We start from the raw sequence: 6,184 nt of genomic DNA on the forward strand, positions 1-6,184 counted from the left end.
ACTCAACATGCCTCTCAGCAATATGGCTACCTTAACAATGCTTGATAAGATTGCAGTGCATCATGTCTATTCAATTCAGCACGATAGACTACATGTCAAAGAGAAAAAAGATACACAGATCATCATTCAGAAAATGCATCGGGTAGATTCGCTGTGACGCAAATCATCAGCCTCCATAGTCCACACACATTTGAAGGTGACTTATGCAGCGACCGTAGCTTTGCCATTCTTGGCTGCTTCTCCCTCGGCTTTCTTAGCTTCCATGTCCTGATCTTTCTTTTGTGCCCTTATCATCGCACATCTTGCCCGGGGGCACATCTCACGTACTTTGCGTGGTGGCATGACGAAAGGTTCGAGAGGTCGGTCGTGAAATGTATGCTCACCTTCAGCAAAGATCCTCAGCTTGCGATCCCTATCCTAGAGGAGAAAGTAGGGGATTTTAATGAGAATACCATCATAAAACTAGCACTACATGTTAAATGGTAATTCGAGAAGGGGGCAGAATGGACTATGACCCATCAGTAATTCAGTATACATGGAATATCAACACTTGGAACTACAGAGAAAAAAAGATGGATGGGGATCTTATGGTATGTTATTGGATTTTGTTCTTTTCTTCCGTGAAATTTCACTTGCATCACGCAATTTGTTGCGAGGAAGCATGCACATGACAACTTTACGGATCACTTCAGTTGGGTCTTTTGCCATATGGTCCTTGAGCTTTCTTTCCTTGAGGTGGCCAATATACCTATTGGAAAAAATGGCAAAATGCACATGACAAGAGAAATTAATAATAATACCAAATAAGGTATACAAAAGTATTTGCTAGAATTACAAACCTAATATGCGAGTAGTAAATTTTGCCAGTCATTTTTCTTCCTATAACACAGATATCTTTTGCATTAAGAACAACACACCTCTCCAGCTTCCACATGAGGTGCATAGGTTGCCTTGAAGCACAACAACTATTTGGGATGCCAACCATCCAAGTACCTATCACATAGACAAAGCAAATCATTGCATAACCAAATATTTTTTGACCTGGGCAAATAATGACAACTGATACAAACAGAAGAATTCTGACCTGGCCCTTTGCATCAAAAACACGCCACCGCAACCCTTCTAAATCAATTCTCCTCAACTCTGCAAGTGCTTTCTGTACTATTCAAAAAGGAAACAAGTGTTTGTACCACTGTGCTGGTAATTCACATATTGGCACCGTAGTTTGGATGTTGCATTCATGTTGTTCAAACTATAGGCTGGATGCAGAAAAGATTCATACAGGGTAGTTATTTGAGGATTTCAATTGCAATGTTAGTTTCCTTTTTTAGTGAGAGCCCAAGAGTTGCAGCTTCTTTCAGTCAAACAATAATCTGTATGCAAGAAAGATTTATTCTGGGTAGTTATTATATGATTTTAACTGCAGACTACTTTAGTTTTTCGAGGAGGATCAAAGGGTTGCAGTTTCTTTCTCTCAATCCAATATAATCTCTGATCAACGATAACATACTGTTCCCAAACAATTATATGGAAGTTCATTGTCTGGTAACATATTTTGCACCTTTCCATGAACAAGTTACTAAATATGTACTATGAATTCAGTGGTGAAATGAGTGCAATAGCAAACAATCAAGAAAATGCCCTAGCAAAGGCAGGTATGCGTCGATCTAACTATTTTCCTCATATATCATTTTACTTACCATATACGAAATATCATTTCACACAAGTCAGCAGAGGAGGAGGACAAGAATCTGTGGAGGAGGGCAAGAAGTCAGAGGATGAGGAGGACAAGAATCCGGGAAGGGAGGAGGGCAACAAGCCAGTCTTCAAGGTACAGGTCTGATCCTTGCTGAATCTTGATAATAACTTCTCAGCTATAACCTATGAATGTTCTCACCAGTTTGAGGAACCATTGTGTTTCCTGTAAATAAGTGATTTTTAAGGGAATTTTGAATTAGAGAGATTGTTGTGGTTGCCTCCGGTGCTTGCAACAATGAGCTTTAGTCTGGTGCCTCAGTACTGATGTAAATGTTAGAGCTGTGGATTTGGTTTGTCACAAGCAAGCATAGACTGCAACTATGATACTAATATTTCGTCGGTGTAAAACTATGTGCACTTAAGAGCAAGGATATCCAAGAATTCAGTTAGCCACCTGTTATGTTTCTTCTCAGAAGAAATCACAAACCACCACTGCAAGACAATCACCAACAGATACAATAGCAGCAGCAACAACAACAACAACAACAACAACAAAAACAACAACAACAACAACAACAACAACATCAGCAACAACATCAACAACAACAGCAACAACAACACAACAACAACAACAACAACAACAACAACAGCAGCAACAACATCAGCAACATCAACAACAATAACAACATCAACAGCAGCAGCAACAGCAGCAGCAGCAACAACAACAACAACAACAACAACAATAACAACAGCAACAACAACAACAACAACAAAGCCTTTAGTCCCAAACAAGTTGGGATAGGCTAGAGGTGAAACCCATAAGATCCCGCGACCAACTCATAGCTCTGGCACATGGATAGCAAGCTTCCACGCATGCCTGTCCATAGCTAGTTCTTTGGTGATACTCCAATCCTTCAGGTCTCTCTTAACAGACTCCTCCCATGTCAAATTCGGTCTACCCCGTGTTGAAATATATTGCCCACCTCCCTCCATCAGTTCATACTTTTGGATGAGTTGGCTGGAGCATGAATTCAATACGGTATCAGAGCCAATAGGTCTTGAGTTCAAGACCCTGCCATGCAGTATTAAATAAAACGATTCTGCGGCCTACATCGATCCCATGTCTAAGGACTAAAATAGCCTAGACGTGAGGGGGAGTGTTGAAATATATTACCCACCTCCCTCCATCAGTTCGGACTTTTGGATGAATTGGCTGGAGCATGAATTCAATACCCTGACCTCTCTTGACATTCTCTGCACGCTTTAGCCGTCTGCTATGCACTGGAGCTTCTGGAGGCCTGTGCTGAATATGCCAAACCATTTGAGACGATGTTGGACAAGTTTCTCTTCAATCGGTGCTACCCCAACTCTATCTCGTATATCATCATTCTGGACCCGATCCTTCCTCGTGTGGCTACACATCCATCTCAACATACGCATCTCCGCCACACCTAACTGCTGAACATGTCACCTTTTAGTCGGCCAACACTCAGCGCCATACAACATTGCGGGTCGAACTACCATCCTGTAGAACTTGCCTTTTAGCTTTTGTGGCACTCTCTTTTCATAGAGAATGCGAGAAGCTGGATGGCATCGACAAATACCCACCTGCGAGTTGAAGCAGAGGGGACAGTAGATGAGGACTGCGGCGCCCAGCTATGGTTGTCTCATGATTTTGCAGTTTATGATTTGCTCTCATATATATTTTAGTTGTGAATTTGGTCAGTGTTTGAGCTGAAGAACAATATGAAACCATAGAGATGTTATTAACCTTGCGATTAAATTAGTGGTTAAAAGACTCATGTTCAAATGCAGAATTGTTGAATGATGAACTGATCTAGTAACACAATTAATTAGCACAATACTATACGGCCAGTATCATGCTTAACATTGTTGCTCGAGCTTTGATGGTTAAAACAGATTGATTGTTCTGGCGCTCATGATAAAGATGCAGCTTGTGACAAGAAATGGCTGAAATGCACTGGTTGCCGTTGTATTCCATTTTCCCTATACCTCCTATCTTCTTGAGCCATTTTGCAACATGCAATTATGTATGTACTCGTGTCTTTGCTTGCAAAACATAAACAATAACACGATGTGATAAAAACACTCAAGACAAATAGGTACCGTGGCAAATTAGTCATGGACAACAATTGGCTTGTCAGAGCATGTTTCTCCCTGGATTAATGCTACCAACCAAGAATGGGCAATAAACCTTCTAATCTTCCACAACAATAGACAATAATGGTTCGATTTGCACGTAGCGAGCAGGCCCCAATCAAACTAATGGTTAATTAGGAAGATTGTTGCCTCAAAAGAGAAGGTCGTGTGCAGAGACGTGATGTCCACTACACAACCTTCTTCTTGTAGACGTTGTTGGGCCTCCAAGTGCAAAGGTTTGTAGGACAGTAGCAAATTTCCCTCAAGTGGATGACCTAAGGTTTATCAATCCATGGGAGGCGTAGGATGAAGATGGTCTCTCTCAAACAACCCTGCAACCAAATAACAAAGAGTCTCTTGTGTCCCCAACACACCCAATACAATGGTAAATTGTATAGGTGCACTAGTTCGGCAAAGAGATGGTGATACAAGTGCAATATGGATGGTAGATATAGGTTTTGTAATCTGAAAATATAAAAATAGTAAGGTAACAAGTGGTAAAAGTGAGCGAAAACGGTATTGCAATGCTTCGAAACAAGGCCTAGGGTTCATACTTTCACTAGTGCAGGTTCTCTCAACAATGATAACATAATTAGATCATATGACAATCCCTCAGCGTGCAACAAAGAGTCACTCCAAAGTCACTAATAGCGGAGAACAAACAAAGAGATTATTGTAGGGTACGAAACCACCTCAAAGTTATTCTTTTTGATCGATCTATTGGCCTATTCCTATAAGTGTCACAAACAGCCCTAGAGTTCGTACTAAAATAACACCTTAAGACACACATCAACCAAAACCGTAATGTCACCTAGATACTCCAATGTCACCACAAGTATCCGCGGGTTTGATTATACGATATGCATCACACAATCTCAGATTCATCTATTCAAACCAACACAAAGTACTTCAAAGAGTGCCCCAAAGTTTCTACCGAAGAGTCAAGACGAAAACGTGTGACAACCCCTATGCATATGTTCACAAGGTCACAGAACATGCAAGTTGATCACCAAAACATACATCAAGTAGATCACGTGAATATCCCATTGTCACCACAGATAAGCACATGCAAGACATACATCAAGTGTTCTCAAATCCTTAAATACTCAATCCGATAAGATAACTTCAAAGGGAAAACTGAATCCATTACAAGAAGGTAGAGGGGGAGAAACATCATAAGATCCAACTATAATAGCAAAGCTCGCGGTACATCAAGATCGTGCCAAATCAAGAACACAAGAGAGCGAATCAAACACATAGCTACTGGTACATACCCTCAGCCTCAAGGGTGAACTACTCCCTCCTCATCATGGAGAGCATCGGGATGATGAAGATGGCCACCGGTGATGGTTTCCCCCTCTGGCAGGGTGCCGGAACAGGGTCCCGATTAGTTTTTCATGGCTACAGAGGCTTATGGCGGCGGAACTCCCGATCTAGGTTCTGTTCTGGAGGTTTTGGGATATATAAGAGGTGTTGGCATCGAGAACAAGTCAGGGGAGTCCACGAGGGGCCCATAAGGTCGGAGGGCGCGCCCTAGGGGCGTGGGGGCGCCCTCCACCCTTGTGGAGGCCTTGGGACTCCTTTTGGTGCATCTCCGGTACTCCGTGGGCTTCTTTTGGTCCAAAAACAATCGTCGGAAACTTTCAGGTCAATTGGACTTCGTTTGATATTCCTTTCCTGCGAAACTCAAAAACAAGGAAAAAACAGAAACTGGCACTGGGCTCTAGGTTAATAGGTTAGTCCCAAAAATCATATAAAATAGCATATAAAACATCCAAGATGGATAATATAATAGCATGGAGCAATAAAAAAATTATAGATACGTTGGAGATGTATCAAGCATCCCCAAGCTTAATTCCTGCTCGTCCTCGATTAGGTAAATGATAAAAACAGAATTTTTGACGTGGAATGCTACCTATCATACTTATCCATGTAATTTCTTTATTGTGGAATGAATGTTCAGATCCATAAGATTCAAAACAAAAGTTTAATATTGACATAAAAATATAATACTTCAAGCTTACTAACAAAATAATTATGTCTTCTCAAAATAACATGGCCAAAGAAAGCTTATCCCTACAAAATCATATAGTCTGGCTATGCTCCATCTTCATCACACAAAATATTTAAATCATGCACAACCCTAATGACAAGCCAAGCAATTGTTTCGTACTTTTGATGTTCTCAAACCTTTTCAACTTCCACGCAATACATGAGTGTGAGCCATGGACATAGCACTATAGGTGGAATAGACGGTGGTTGTGGAGAAGACAAAAAGAAGGAGATAGTCTCACATCAACTAGGCGTACCAATGGGCTATGGAGAT

The 6,184-nt window shown here is 41.2% G+C and overlaps 1 pseudogene; it reads right to left on the bottom strand.

The window, feature by feature from the left end:
• Positions 1-201: 201 nt before the first annotated feature.
• Positions 202-1,913, bottom strand: LOC109786346 (uncharacterized; annotated as a pseudogene).
• Between the last annotated feature and the right edge of the window lie 4,271 nt (positions 1,914-6,184).

The sequence above is a fragment of the Aegilops tauschii genome, chromosome 3 (genome assembly GCF_002575655.3).
Source record: "Aegilops tauschii subsp. strangulata cultivar AL8/78 chromosome 3, Aet v6.0, whole genome shotgun sequence".
Classification (NCBI taxonomy): Eukaryota; Viridiplantae; Streptophyta; class Magnoliopsida; order Poales; family Poaceae; genus Aegilops; species Aegilops tauschii.